Genomic DNA, 17408 nt, shown 5'->3' on the forward strand with positions numbered 1-17408 from the left:
TGTGGTGATAACATATACCCAATAGGTTCTGTGACGTCGTTGCAGTGATAAAAATGCCGTACTATGAGGAAATGTTTCAGTTCTTAAAACAGGTGTAAGCAGCTTGCACTCAGTTAAGAGCAGCGGGGAGTGTCAGGAGTCTCCTCCAAAGAAATTTCATCAACAGGATGGTCAGCCATTGTCTGGTGACGATAGTATACAGTGAGCACTATTTTCAGTCAGAAATACATCCATGGTAAACGTGTCTCGCCATCCATTCGGTGCTGTTACAACAGTATATTACAATACACCTTAACATTGTAAGGAGCATTAACTTCACTAGCAACATTCCTTGCGTGCCTCTCTGAACACCACGTGACCACTGACATAGATACGTTAAGTCTTACAGTATTAAGATGCTGTGCCATTTATTTTGGTGCAGTTGTCATAGCGTCTTACTTCTCTAGAGCTGGCATGGAGAAAAGTTGTCATATTCATCAGAAATTGCCATACATTACAGTACTGATATTAATAAAGTTTATTTACAGCGTCAACTGAAATAACATAGCACAGAAACAGACTTTCAGTACATCAGTCACCAGCAGGAAATAATCTATTCATAAATCGCCTTTAAGCTCTATTGGCTCACATAACAGAAAAAAAACCAAAGAAATAATGGTGGCTACCGATTTTAATATACATTGCTGCCCATCAGAATTGTGACACCATGGAGACGGCATGCAACAAACACCTTATTAGCATGAAGTGCACCACTTGCTAGCATATACAAATGATTCGCATTTCAGCTTAGCCACCTACTTTCTGTATGTAAGGCAACTTTAAGAGGCGCGTTTCTCATTCAGAAATCAGTACTGAATGACGGTCATTGATAAGACAGTTGCGTCATGCCTCGTGTAGCAAGGAGAAACGTCTACTATTACAGTCCCACAATACTGATGCTTCTGTTGGTCAGGATCCCATGATTGTCATGGAGATACGAAATCAATTCATTCAGGAGGGCGTACTCATTGTCATGCATGTACTCAATGGCCCTAAACGAGAGGACAGACAAAGTTAGTTAGTTACATGTCCAATAGATCATGTGAACGATTTTTTTAACGATACGATGTGGAACGAAACAATTTACAGCAGCCATTGACGACCTTTGGTGTTCCACGGGTCTGATTCAGATACTTACATATGCTCGCAGACTGCATCATCACGACGCGACAGCAACAGAGTCCGCTGCTTTAATGTTTATAGGATAACGCACCAATATAGCTGGCACTTTTTCCCGACATGGCACACCATGCAAAAAAATTATGCCTCAAAACTCGTGTTTTTGAGAAAACGTTCATTTTAGGTTCACTCGGAATTTCCTCTGTGGGCTGGATTGAAACCAATCGTGGGCTGGATGTGACCCACAGACTGATGATTGCTCACCAGTGGTTTGTGGATATGTACCCACTGATCAGCCAGAACATTATGACCACCTACCTAATAGCTGGGCCGGCCAAAGTGGCCGTGCGGTTCTAGGCGCTGCAGTTTGGAACCGCGAGACCACTACGGTCGCAGGTTCGAATCCTGCCTCGGGCATGGCTGTGTGTGATGTCCTTAGGTTAGTTAGGTTTACCTAGTTCTAAGTTCTAGGGGACTAATGACCTCAGTAGTTGAGTCCCATAGTGCTCTAGCCAGCCTAATAGCTGGTATGTTCACCTTTGGCACGGATAACTGCGGCAACGCAACGTGGCGTGGAAGCAATGAAGCCTTGGTAGGTATCTGGAGAGAGTTGACACCACATCTGCACACAAGTCACCTAATTCCCGTAAATTCCGGGGAGGTGGGCGACGAGCTCAGATGTGTTCGATCGTGTCGAGATCTGGCGAGCTTGGGGGCCAGCACATCAACTGGAATCGCCACTGTGTTCCTCGAACCACTCTATCACACTCCTGGTCTTGCGACGTGGCGCACCATCTTGTTGACAAATACCACTGCCGTTGGGAAACACGGTGGTCATAGAGGGGTTAAGCATAATGAAGCCACCGCTAGCTTGTCTCCATCCAGCAGTAAAAGTGTCAAGCAGCTGTTCCCCTGGAAGACGGCGGATTCGAGCCCCTCTCATCGTTATAACGAAGAAGATATCGGGATTCATCGGCCCATGCAGTGCTCTGCCTCTGCACCGACGTCGAGTACCGATGGTCACGTGACCTTTTCAATCGTAGTTGCCGATGTCGTGGTGTTAACATTGGCACATTCATGGGTCGTCGGCTTTGGAGGTGTTCAGACACACTTGTAATCTGCCCAGCATTAAAGTCTGATGTTAGTTCCTCCACAGTTCGCTGCCTGTCCTGTTTTACCAGCCTTCTCAGCCTACAAGTCCGACGTCTGTAATGAGGGGTGGTCGCCCAAGCCCACGGCGTCTGGACGTAGTTTCACCTTGCTTTCGCCACACGTTGAAGACACTCACTACGGCATTCCTCGAACACCCGACGAGTCGTGCAGTTGTCAAAATACTCGGGCCATTACAGTCTGCCCTCAATCAAACTCAGATAGATCGCGCGCCTTTCCCATTCTACACACGGAGAGCACACTCGCTGATACCATATGCACTGTGTGTGTGCCTGACAGTCATTCCTCGCCAGGTGACTTTGCTTTCGCCAGGATTGCTTTATGTCAATGGTGGGTCGTTGGTTATAATGTTCTGGATGATCAGTGTACATTTCTGGTGTTAACATTAATGCACGCATTATTTTTTAGACCTACCCGTGCAACTACAACAAAAAATAATGTTTTAGGCTTACAGTTTTTAAACACAAATTCGTCGATGGAATACAAAAAGTTGCCGGGAGAAAATATTTTTGGTTAGATTTAAAACTTGATTTTCTACCTGTCAGACACTTTATGGGCAAATCATCAAAAATTTTTGTTTCTGCGTACAGAACTCCTTTTTTGAACCACTTACTGCTTTAATAACGGATGATAAGGTAATTTTTTCCTCTAGTGTTGTACATGTGGACGTAGCTATTCTTCTTAAATTGTGAAGTGTTATTTATGACGAATTTCATTGACGATGCAGTTAAAATGCCAAACTCCTGGAAGAGATACCCAAATGGCGGCCACAGGTGAACACCACATACAATATTATTCTTACTGCTCGCTTTTGTGTAATCAGTACTTAGTGATGAGTTACACCTGAAAATGATTGCGTAAGTCATTATTCAATGGAAATACGCAAAATATGTCAGAAGCTCAATTCGTTTGTTTGGAAAATTAGCAGTTACATGAAGAGCAAAAGTGCCTGAACTTAATTGTCTGGGTATCTTAGTTATATGCTTCTTCTAGTTCAGCCTTTCGTCAATATGAAACCCAAAAATATGGAGAGCTCCACACTATTTAGGGACTCCTATTCATGCGCCGTATCAGTCACTGATATGACTCTGTTGCACAGAACTGAAAATAGCATGTTTTCCAAAAATTAATGAAGATTCCATTTTCAGAGAACCAATCTCTTATGTAGATTTCTCTCTAATGGGATCCACTGTAACACTAGTATCGTCCGCAAAAAGTACCTATTATGCTTGTTGAATGTTAAGAGCAAGGTCATTCACATATACACGGTGGATTACCTAAAACTTGCGCCATAAATATTACCGGAAATGGAAAGTACTATTGAAGTCCGGTTTTCAAGAATAGATTGGTAGTCAGGGGTCATATTGTTAGCCAATCAACAAATTGTAATAATACTTATAAAGTGTATTTTTTATGCTTTTAAATGGAACAATGCCTATTGACATTAACAGATCAAAAGTAGGGCAAATTAGAATGTCAGTGGTCTTTATTGCAGGATTATAGTGCAATTCTTTTATGAGATATCATATTTTGAAAAGTTTCCACACTGACACTTGTACAGTCCCTCTTGTAGCATACACTAAATAACAACCAATTTCATACGTTAGTTATGTTGATGCTGACCAGTAGTGGGATAGCTGACCATCACAGATTGAGTTCAAAATGACCACCGGTAGCAGCAATACAAGCTTCCAGTCTGCTATGCAACGACTACTGCACATGTGCTGGTATTTCAGCGAATATGTCTGAGCAGGGTCCAGTAACACATCGTTGGGTATAATTGGGTGTAGTTCTTATGTCCTTGTAGACGGCGTCTCTCAGCTTTCACCAAAGAAAAAGTTTACAGGCGTCAAATCCAGGAAACGAACCAATGAAGGTCCCGCCCCCCTGCATCAAATCCAATGATATGGAAACAATTCGTGAAGGCATGCTGTAGTACCTCATGTACTATGTGCTATACAGCCATCATGTTGGTACTATAGGTTCCTCCTAGTCTGGAGAGGAACGTCTTCCACCACAGACTTAGCAAACAGGGCAGTGGCAAATCCAAAGAGTTCAAGGTATACTATAAAAATTACAAAAACACATACAGGAGAGTTATCAAATGGGCTAAAAAAGCTCATAATGATAAAACAATTAGGTGCTCTTCCAAAAATGTAAGACCATCTGGGGTATAGTAAATGAACGGACTGGTAGAAAGTTAAGGATAGAGGATAAAATCACACTAAATATAGAAGGACAAAAGACTGAAAATGCACATAAAACCGTCAATAAATTCAACAGATATTTTTCAGAAATTTACACAAATCTCCTAACCAACTCTTCGAATACTGTTCACTCTCCTCCCACAAATATCCTGACTAACTCTTCAAACACTGCACACTCTTGTCTCAAAAATAATACTCCTCTGAACTCCTACAACACCGTATGAAATTGAAGATATTATTAAAAAAAGAGTCAAAAAGATTTATTCTGCAGGGTATGATCTGATACCCTGCTTCTTACTTCATAAGTGTTCAAATTACATCAGTGGACCCCTGTCAAATATCATAAATACCTCATTTCTAGAGGGAACATTTCCAAACCAACTAAAACTTCCTAAAATTATACCTCTCTACAAGAAGGGAGAGAAAACAGACAAGACAAACTATAGGCCAATTGCTATATTATCTGCCTTCTCAAAAATATTTGAATACTGTATGTTAAATAGATTAGAAACACGTTTAAATTCTAACAACATAATCACATCTTCCCGATACAGATTTAGGAAAAATAGGTCCACTATACATGCTCTGTATGCATTTCTAGAAAAGTGCTCAAGTTTCGTTGACCATAAACAACCTGCTGTGGGTATATTTCTTGATCAGTCCAAGGGCTTTGACATGGTCGGCCACAAGCTGCTGCTTATGAAACTCCGTAAGTATGAGTTTAGAGGTGTAGCCCACAATTGGTTCCATAGCCACCTTAGTCAAAGAAAGCAATATGTAGAAATAAGAAAATCGGAGACATTCAGGCACTGCAGGTCACATATACTACATACAACAAATGGCGTCCCTCAGGGATCTGTCCTTGGCCCAGTTCTTTTCATATTGTTCATAAATGATCTCCCAGAACACATACCAAATGCCAGCTCCTTTCTGTATGCGGACGACACAAATACCTTGATAACCAGTAGAGGTGACACATTGCAAGATGCAGTTAATGAAACTACTTGTCATTTACAATTATAGTTTGAAGCAGATAGACTACTCATAAATACTCAATAAACTGTAAGTATGAACTTCCATACTAGACAAAATCTAACCCCCTTCAATGCAGTTATAGTTATCAGCAAAGATGACATTACGAACAGGCAGGACACCAAATGTGTTGGATTTACCATCAGCAACACACTAAATTGGAAACCATATATTGAGGCATTGTCACAAAAGCTTAGTGAAACCTGCTATCTATTGTGATCATTAAAAGACACAGCCAGTGTAGATACCTTGAAGCTGGTGTACCATTCCCTGTTTGAGTCTGTCTTGAACTATAGCCTAATCTTCTGGGGAAAGAGCTCTGATTCTCTCACAATTTTCAAGTTACAAAAACAAGTAGTAAGAATAATGAAATGTAAAAAAAGAACTGAACACTGTAAACCACTATTTCAGCAACAAAAAATCCTGCCACTGCCATGCCTCTATATATTAGAACTAGCTTGTTTTACAGTACACCACTTGGACGCCCTCGATAGAAATGCAGACCGCCACACACATGACACCAGAAACAAAACACAGTTACAAATTATAGCCCACAACACAAAATTATATGTGAATGGGATTAAATGTATGGGCATTAAAATATACAACCACCTCCCAACAGACATAAAAACAAGCAAAAACCCAAAAATAATGAGAATTAAATTAAAGGAATTGCTACTAAATCAATGTTTCTATTCCGTACATGAATTTCTTGAAACAAAATTTTAAATACTTGCAATAAGCTGTGTATTTGTAGATGTTTCTACTTAGTTTTTTTTTTAAGTCCTCAGTCTACTGACTGGTTTGTTCATCTCAGAGTAGCACTTGCAACCTACGTCCTCAATTATTTGCTTGACGTGTTCCAATCTCTGTCTTCCTCTACAGTTTTTGCCCTCTACAGCTCCCTCTAGTACCATGGAAGTCATTCCCTCATGTCTTAGCAGATGTCCTATCATCCTCTCCCTTCTCCTTATCAGTGTTTTCCACATATTCCTTTCCTCTCCGATTCTGCGTAGAACCTCCTCATTCCTTACCTTATCAGTCCACCTAATTTTCAACATTCGTCTATAGCACCACATCTCAAATGCTTCGATTCTCTTCTGTTCCAGTTTTCCCACAGTCCATGTTTTACTACCATACAATGCTGTACTCCAGACATACATCCTCAGGAATTTCTTCCTCAAATTAAGGCCGGTATTTGATATTAGTAGACTTCTCTTGGCCAGAAATTTCCTTTTTTGCCATAGCGAGTCTGCTTTTGATGTCCTCCTTGCTGCTCCATCCGTCATTGGTTATTTTACTGCCTAGGTAGCAGAATTCCTTAACTTCATTGACTTCGTGACCATCAATCCTGATGTTAAGTTTCTCACTGTTCTCATTTCTACTACTTGTCATTACCTTCGTCTTTCTCCGATTTACTCTCAAACCATACTGTGTACTCATTAGACTGTTCATTCCGTTCAGCAGATCATTTAATTCTTCTTCACTTTCACTCAGGATAGCAATGTCATCAACGAATCGTATCATTGATATGCTTTCACCTTGTATTTTAATTCCACTCCTGAACCTTTCTTTTATTTCCATCATTGCTTCCTCGATGTACAGGTTGAAGAGTAGGGGTGAAAGGCTACAGCCTTGTCTTACACCCTTCTTAATACGAGCACTTCGTTCTTGATCGTATACTCTTATTATTCCCTCTTGGTTGTTGTACATGTTGTATATGACCCGTCTCTCCCTATAGCTTACCCCTACTTTTTTCAGAATCTCGAACAGCTTGCACCATTTTATATTGTCGAACGTTTTTTCCAGGTCGACAAATCCTATGAAAGTGTCTTGATTTTTCTTTAGCCTTGCTTCCATTACTAGTCGTAACATCAGAATTGCCTCTCGTCACTTTACTTTTCCTAAAGCCAAACTGATCGTCACCTAGCGCATTCTCAATTTTCTGTTCCATTCTTCTGTATATCATTCTTGTAAGCAGCTTCAATGCATGAGCTGTTAAGCTGATTGTGCGATAATTCTCGCACTTGTCAGCTCTTGCAGTCTTCGGAATTGTGTGGATGATGCTTTTCCGAAAGTCAGATGGTATGTCACCAGACTCATATATTCTACACACCAACATGAATAGTCATTTTGTTGCCACTTCCCCCAATGATTTTAGAAATTCTGATGGAAAGTTATCTATCCCTTCTGCTTTATTTGACCGCAAGTCCTCCAAAGCTCTTTTAAATTCCGATTCTAATACTGGATCCCCTATCTCTTCTAAATCGACTCCTCTTCACCCTCACAGAGGCTTTCAATGTATTCTTTCTGATTCTTTCCACCTATCTGCTCTCTCCTCTGCATTTAACAGTGGACTTCCCGTTGCACTCTTAATGTTACCACTGTTGCTTTTAATGTCACCAAAGGTTGTTTTGACTTTCCTGTATGCTGAGTCTGTCCTTCCAACAATCATATCTTTTTCGATGTCTTCACATTTTTCCTGCAGCCATTTCGTCTTAGCTTCCCTGCACTTCCTATTTATTTCATTCCTCAGCAACTTGGATTTCTGTATTCCTGATTTTCCTGGAACATATTTGTACTTTCTCCTTTCATCAATCAACTGAAGTATTTCTTCTGTTACCCATGGTTTCTTGGCAGTACCTTCTTTGTACCTATATTTTCCTTCCCAACTTCTGTGATGGCCCTTTTTAGAGACGTCCATTCCTCTTCAACTGTACTGCCTACTGCACTATTCCTTATTGCAGTATCTATAGCGTTAGAGAACTTCAAACGTATCTTGTTGTTCCTTAGTACTTCCGTATCCCACTTCTTTGCGTATTGATTCTTCCTGACTAATGTCTTGAATTTCAGCCTACTCTTCATCACTACTATATTGTGATCTGAGTCTATATCTGCTCTTGGGTACGTCTTACAATCCAGTATCTGATTTCGGAATCTCTGTCTGACCATGATGTAATTTAATTGAAATCTTCCCGTATCTCGCGGCCTTTTCCAAGTATACCTCCTCCTCTTGTGATTCTTGAACAGGGTATTCGCTATTACTAGCTGAAACTTGTTACAGAACTCAATTAGTCTTTCTCCTCTTTCATTCCTTGTCCCAAGCCCATATTCTCCTGTAACCTTTTCTTCTACTCCTTCCCCTACAACTGCATTCCAGTCGCCCATAACTATTAGATTTTCGGCCCCTTTACATACTGCATTACCCTTTCAATATCCTCATACACTTTCTCTATCTGTTCATCTTCAGCTTGCGACGTCGGCATGTATACCTGAACTATTGTTGTCGGTGTTGGTCTGCTGTCGATTCTGATTAGAACAACCCGGTCACTGAACTGTTCACAGTAACACACCCTCTGCCCTACCTTCCAATTCATAACGAATCCTACACCTGTTATACCATTTTCTGCTGCTGTTGATATTACCCGATACTCATCTGACCAGAAATCCTTGTCTTCCTTCCACTTCACTTCACTGACCCCTACTATATCTAGATTGAGCCTTTGCATTTCCCTTTTCAGATTTTCTAGTTTCCCTACCACATTCAAGCTTCTGACATTCCACACCCCGACTCGTAGAACGTTATCCTTTCATTGATTATTCAATCTTTTTCTGATGGTAACCTCCCCCTTGGCAGTCCCTTCCCGGAGATCCAAATGGGGGACTATTCCAGAATCTTTTGCCAATGGAGAGATCTGTCTGTATCTCATATATGTATTCTGCTATGTGAACTATGTACCACAATATTTTAATTACTTGTAATAAGCTGTATATTCACTTGTAGATATTACTGTCATCTCTCGTCATATACCATCTTACCACAATTTTTCAAATTGACTTGTCCTATATCATGATGTGCTTTGCTGTACAAATTGTATGATCTACAGGACCAATAATAAATCAAATCAAATCAAATCCATGGAAGATGGTCTGCTAATAGGCTGCGATACTTGTGCATTAGAACCTATTTTGATGGAGAATGCTTAAGACACTTTCCTGACTCATGCCACTGTGCAATTGCACAGGAGTTAATGTATCGATCAACTGCACCAGCAGCATGAATGTTAATCTACCCCTCTGCCACTTGTTTCGTTCTGTTACGTTGTCAGGGTGTTACAGTACCATTTTCATGTAACTGGTTGAAGAAAATGATAAAAAAACTGTGAGGTGGTTGATGTCTATTGGGATATGTCACTGCATACACTGTACAAGAGTGAACTACATTCTTCCGATACTCTCTCCATACACTATGTCTACTTTTACTGCATTGGTAAATCTCATTGTCCACTCATGACCTACTGCTTAGACTGTCACAAACTAACTGACTAGCAAGTCGCTATGCACTCAGGGAACACACACACACACACACACACACACACACACACACACACACACACACACTGTAAGCAAACAAAAAAGATCATACCTAAGAACTATGCAGGTTGAGTTGCACAAACAAGTGTCAGTGTGGGAATGTTTCAAAATACGATATATCATAACTGACTCATGCTAGAGTCATGTAACAAACATCACTGACATTCTAATTTATCATACTTTTAATTTCTTAGTATGAATATCAAGAGCTCAGATGAAAACCCTGTTCTAAGCAAAGAAGGGAAAGCAAAAAGGTGGAAGGAGTATATAGAGAGTCTATAGAAGGGCGGTGTACTTGAGGACAATATTATGGAAATGGGAGAGGATGTAGATGAAGATGAAATGGGAGATATGATACTTCGTGAAGAGTTTGACAGAGCACTGAAAGACTTAAGTCAAAACAAGGCCCCGAGAGTGGACAACATTCCTTTAGAACTACTGATGGCCTTGGGAGAGCCAGTCCTGACAAAACTCTACCATCTGGTAAGCAAGATGTATGAGACAGGCGAAATAACATCAGACTTCAAGAAGAATATAATAATTCCAATCCCAAATAAAGCAGGTGTTGACAGGTGTGAAAATTACTGAACTATCAGTTTAATAAGTCATGGCTGCAAAATACTAACGTGAATGGGAAACTGGTAGAAGCCAACCTTGGGGAAGATCAGTTTGGATTCCATAGAAACGTTGGAACATGTGAGGCAATACTGACCCTACGACTTATCTTAGAAAACAGATTAAGAAAAGGCAAACCTACGTTTATAGCATTTGTAGACGTAGAGAAAGCTTTTGACAATGTTGACTGGAATACTCTCTTTCAAATTCTGAAGATGGCAGGGGTAAAATACAGGGAGCGAAAGGCTATTTATAATTTGTACAGAAACCAGGTGGCAGTTATAAGAGTCGAGGAACATGAAAGGGAAGCAGTGGTTGGGAAAGGAGTTAGACAAGGTTGTAGCCTCTCCCCAATGTTATTCGATCTGTATACTGAGCAAGCAGTAAAGGAAACAAAAGAAAAATTTGGAGTAGGTATTAAAATCCATGGAGGAGAAATAAAAACTTTGAGATTCCCCGATGACATTATAATTCTGTCAGAGACAGCAAAGGACTAGGAAGAGCAGTTGAACGGAATGGACAGTGTCTTGAAAGGAGGATATAAGATGAACATCAACAAAAGCAAAATGATGATAATGGAATGTAGTCGAATTAAGTCAGATGATGCTGAAGGAATTAGATTAGGAAATGAGACACTTAAAGTAGTGAAGGAGGTTTGCTAGTTGGGGAGCAAAATAACTGAGGATGGTCGAAGTAGAGAGGATATAAAATGTAGACTGCAATCACAAGGAAAGAGTTTCTCAAGAAGAGAAATTTGTTAACATCGAGCATAGATTTAAGTGTCAGGAAGTCATTTCTGAAAGTATTTGTATGGAGTGTAGCCACGTATGGAAGTGAAACATGGACGATAAATAGTTTGGACAAGAAGAGAATAGAAGGTTTTGAAATGTGGAGCTGCAGAAGAATGTCGAAGATTGGATGGGTAGATCACATAACTAATGAGGTGTTGAATAGAATTGGGGAGAAGAGGAGTTTGTGGTACAACTTGACTAGAAGGGATCAGTTGGTAGGAAATGCTCTGAGGCATCAAGGGATCACCAATTTAGTGTTGGAGGGCAGTGTGGAGGTAAAAATCGTAGAGGGAGACCAAGAGATGAATATACTAAGCAGATTCAGGACGATGAAAGTTGCAGTAGGTAATGGGAGATGAAGAAGCTTGCACAGGATAGAGTAGCATGGAGAGCTGCATCAAACCAGTCTCAGGACTGAAAACCACAACAACAACAACAGTATCAACATCAATGTTCCATTAGAAAAGTTTATGTTTGAAAAAAAAAGTACACTTCTTAAGCATTATTACAATCTGTTTATGTCTAACGGTACAAGCCCCTGACAACCAATCATTCTGTGGAAGCAGTACATTTATAGCACTTTCCATTTCCATTATTTCTGTGTTGCAAGTTTTAGTTGATTCACCTCACATAAGGAATAGGAGTGGAACCATAACTCAACCCTGTAATTTCTTTTTATCTTTCCAACATTATTTGAATTATTCACCACAGCTTTCTGCATTATGTTTGTTAAGTTGTGTGTAAATCCATCAGTTCCATAGAACTTAAGTTTTCTAAGAGTGTTGTTTGCTAGACCATGCAGGATCATGCAGCCATATCACATACCTTGAGTCATGTAATGGGCTTATTTGCAGCAAGGCAAATATCAGTGAGGGCAATGCAATAACTTCTGAAGCACATGGACTGTCAGTGCTGCCACCAATGTGGTGGCTTCTCTTGACACAGCAGAAGAGGCAGGATTACACACAGTGGTCCACCAGTCATAACAATGGATACAGTATTGGCAGCATGTCAGATGAGAGTTGGTTCTGTATACAGCATCATAACAGACATATCTGCATATGGAAGCTACAAGGAGAACAAAAATTGTCAGACTGCGTTCACCTTAGTCAGACAGGCCCAGCATCTGGTATAATGTATGGGGTGCCACTGAGTAGCTACATGATCACCACTAGTTCGCACAGCCAGTAATCTGGACTGCAGTATTATGCATCTCACCTGTCAAGGCCAATGGTTGTGCCTTACATGTGAGGTCTTCATGACATTTTTCAACAAGATAACCCAATACCACATATTTCCATGCTGTCCTCGTCTACCTTGATACAGATGGTGCTCAACTGATGACCTGGCCAGCATTTTCTCCAGACCTCTTGCCCAGTAAAAACATCCAGGCATGTTTTACCAAGAGATTAGCATGCCACCATCCAATGGCCACTACGACTGAACAGTCCTTGCACAGAGCTGAAGCAGCACGGAATGATACACCTACATCTGTCATCCAAACTCAGTTTGATTCATCCAACTGCATTAGAGCCATTGTTCCTGCCAGAGGTGGCAGTTCTATGTACTGAATTTAACATCAGGCATGCCCCAAACCACATTCAAATCTAATGATGTATACTATGCTGTATATGCACAGTAAGTAAAATTTTATTATTTTTTATCTTTCCTGATATTACACCTTTAAATGCCAGTAGTGTAGATTTTAGAAGTTCTTTCAGCAAGCATTTTTTACAGTCTTTAATATCATCATTCAATTTAATTCATGTGGTAAATTTACCAACTAGTGCAGCTACATGTGTCAAAATAGCTATTGATGTTATCATTCCAAACAAATTTAATGCACATAACCATGTCATAAAACCAGTAGTCAATAGCCTCTCAAATTATTACATAAAGTTTAGTTTTCAATACTGAACAGGATAAAAAATCTACTAAATCTGGGATCAGAAGGGAGGAATGGGTCAAAAGTTGAATATTTTAGGAAACTACTCAATGAAATAAAATGAAAAGAAGTTTGTAGTGCTTATGATATGAATGTGCACTACTTCCCATTTATTGTCTATGTTTTCCTCTTATTTGAAAACCAGTTTTCCCCAAAGGTAATTCAGGTCAGATCAAAGTTTACAAAAAATGGACAAAGGTATCTGAGAAATAAAGATATGTTCTACAACAATAATGCAACTGTTCTGTAGGTCCGGAACAGCTCTGGTGTTCATACTGACCTCATAACAAGAACTACTGAAGACTGTCAAAGGAAGTAATCCATATATCAAAGTAAATGCACTATAAAAAAAGAGGCAACAAAATAAAGCCAATACAAAATACGATGAAGGAAGGAACTGGATGAGATGGAGATGAAAAGGAGCCTATAGCATTATAGCTTTATTTTGGAACAATAATAGGTATGATAGGTATGAAGTGTTGCCAAGCTCTTTAAGGAGGACACTATAATAATATCTGTAAAGTGGGTTTGTCATTGTATGTAAATTCTACCTCTGAATACCTGAGACCAACCTTTACAAATAAACTTCAGAACATTATTATGACACTAAACCAGAAGAAGTAATCACTAGCACAAACCTTTAAAACCAAAAAATGTAGTGTTGGTGAACAACGAAGTTAACTGACAGGGCTCTTATGACTTTAGTGACATCTTAAGTTATTCATGTAACCAACCATTTATCAGTGGAGTTTCTCCTGATTGGCTGAGATATACTTGAGTAAAAGTTATTGTGTAAGAAAGGAGACAAAAAAATATCATAAAACTCCTGACCATTATCACTTTTTTCCAGTATTTTCTGATATAAAAGGAAATTTACACATATATTGACTATGTGTTTACTTCATCTGACAATAAAATATAGGCTATAGTATGAATACATCATGTGATCTATCAGAGGCATTTGACTGCATGAATCACATAATTTCAGTTCTATTCCTCTCCTTGGAAAGGCAACATACATATATGCCCTTATGGTCATGACGACCTGGCTGGTATTTAGGGGCATAATACTAAAAAATTATTGAAAGTTATTATAATTTTAAATTTAGGTTATATTTGTCCCTATACAGTAACATTTGTGCCAGGGTTTTATAATTTTGAAACGTTTCCCCTCATTTTGCCCGCAGAATGCCTGTGGGTGCTGACATGTTATTTATTATTTGTGCTCTTTCCTTAGACTTGTCATGAAAGTGGAACACACATGAGATGCAGTGGAATTGTTTCTATGATTTTATGGCAGGAACAATGACTCTACCTGTTTCTGGAAGCAACAAATTCCTTGTTGATTCATCATACAATGTCTACAGACCAGTCAGTGATAACAAACCAATATTAGCTCCAAGTGTAATTTGATGTCATTCTGTCCAGCTGTCACTGAAATGGACCAGGCATTTCAGTATTTAGCTGATGATTTGCCACACAAATGTTCATTGGTGTGACTCAGGGTGATATACAATAATTTCTACTGTAAATCATACCTGTTACTCAATTTGCATTATTAGTATATCTGTTCAGCACATTAACAACAAATAAACATAGACAATACACTGTAGATAGATCTTAACAATTTATTACAGCATCAAGATTCTGAAAACAACATACAGAGAGTTGATATGACTAAAATTGAACCAGGACTGAGCTAACTCTGCTATGGCTTTAAGCACATGCCTTATAGAAACTTGTAGTGCTACAGTATGTGGAATGTACAAAGATGTGACCAGAGTTCAATATACCATACTCTTTATTTTCACTACAGCTGTACAAGTGAGATACAACTGCACACTCTGAAGCCATTAAGCGAACTGCCATTCAAAGATAGTGCACATGATCTGGGCTGATCACCAGCAGTGTTCTTTATTGTCATAGCATTCCCACAGAAATGCCCACCCATAGTATGGAGTAATGTGAGGAGTGCATGGAGTGTGGGGCCTTGAGGCAATGTGGAGATGGAGTGGTCATCCAGCTGCCATGTGGATGCAGCAGGTGTCTTGTCATCAGCTGCACAGTCGACACAGGGAGATGATGTGTGCCACAAGGCATACAGCTGATAATCATGGAGGCAGGCCAGCACATGGTGGGAGCGGCCAAAGCATGAGTGCACGGTGGGATCAGAGAGGGAAGTTGGGACCATTGCCAGAGCCAGTTGGTGCCTGTGACGATGCGTCAACCAGAGGGAGCAGGTGTGAGGCTACAATGGTGAGGATACTGTCAGTGGAAAGTGGGAGGTAAGAAAGGTGCTATAAATGCTGTGTGGTAACTTAGCTGTTTTGCATAAGTGATAGGGAATGGAGCTGTCTGCAATCTGATGATCTGAGTGCTGTGCCTTGACAAAGAGGTTGTTGTCAATAAACTTCATGTTGAGGTTTTCAGGGAAGAAGTCATGGACATCAGTTTGCATCCCAAGAACTGGAGGTAAGTCACCAGCCATGAGAGTGTCATTGGAAGAAGAAGATGGAAGAGCTTGGCAGGAATTATTGTCCAACAAACCTTCTTGCAGAGTACATGCTGGCTTCAGACAGTCAAAAGACACTGTTGTAGGTTTCCCGTTTAACAATATATCAAAGGTACAGCCCTCCCTTCTAAGTACGTTGTGGGGAGCCAAGAATGGGGGCTGTAAAGCTGGTTGTACTGTGACATAATGTAACATCATGAATTCACAAGCTCTTAGTGACTTGTGGAGGGAAACTTCAGATGACAAGCTCTGAGGAGGTTGAAGTACATCGAGGTGTCAAAGTAGTGGCTTGGATGCTTAATGCATTCAAAAGCAAATTGCACCTCTGATATCCATGTGAGTTTGCATTTTCTGGTTGTGTTCTTGTCAGTGAGGGCTTGAGGTGAGCAATGTGTCAGTTAACTTATAAGACCAGATCAAGCAAGTGTGGAAGTGTAACTGAAGGTTCTTGGAGCACAAAGTTTGCCATCTAGGATAGCACTTTACCATACAGAATTTTAGAGAATAAGACTCCAAGATCATGTTTATGGGGTGTATGGCCTCCCAGAAGTACCCACAGTAATGTCCCTATCCAGAGTCTGGCATGGCACATGAGAGGTGCAGTACCATTGCTCAGTGATGTACTGTCATTATGAATCACTGGGTCCAACCATATGGCACAGATCGAATAAGACAGTGCATCTGGACTGCCAACCCTGCACAATATGAAATAACAGAAGTGTGAAAACCAGATGTCAGTAAAGGCTTTGGCAGTAGACTCAGTCATTACATCCTTATGCTGTACAGCTTCTACCCATCAAATGATGCAGTTGATTACCAAAAGCATGTACCAATAGCCATCAGAGTTGGGTAGTTGTCCCATGAGGTCAACATGTACATGCTGAATGCATCTTTTTACAATTTCAAAGAGACCCATGGGTGGCTGAGCATAGAGTGAAACTTTGCTCTTTAGGCATGGGATGTACTTATGAGTCCGTAGTATACAATTCTCTTCACATTGGACCATATGACTCAGTTCATCACTAGGCATGTAGTTGAACGTATGGCAGGATGTGGCAATTCACGTAACTGGTCAGAGAAGACAGAGCAGAATGGACAGGGAACAAGAGGGCATCATGGTTTTTGTGAAACATCACAGAGGACTCGACAGACCATCAATAAAGTGCTGCCATGTTTTAGCAGCATTCTTAAGTCAGTATGGCAGAAACATAAATTCAAACAAGCTGAAAGGTGAGATGATCACCATTTTGTGAATAACATCTGGGCAAGCAGGGATTTGCAGGTATGCTATCTTGCAGTCAGTGACACTATACAGTAAATCTGTTGGTAGACTACATGGTCTGTATGCACCTGAGACTGAGTATAGCGATAATCTTATGAATTGTTCCATTTTTAATGGTGCACTACACAAACCAGTCTTGTGGAGAAGGGCCTATAGACACAGTATGTGGTGAGTGGGGAAAGGCACAATATTGTTGGAAATGGTGCCATGGGTGTATCTATAGATGACGAAGAGGCTGCAAGGTTGACTTGGTGTGGAGAGACTGATGGGATAGCAGAATTCGATGATCTTCATATCTGGTCAAGGTGCCATGGTGCTGCAT

This window comes from Schistocerca piceifrons, chromosome 8, assembly GCF_021461385.2.
Source record: "Schistocerca piceifrons isolate TAMUIC-IGC-003096 chromosome 8, iqSchPice1.1, whole genome shotgun sequence".
NCBI classification, from domain to species: domain Eukaryota; kingdom Metazoa; phylum Arthropoda; class Insecta; order Orthoptera; family Acrididae; genus Schistocerca; species Schistocerca piceifrons.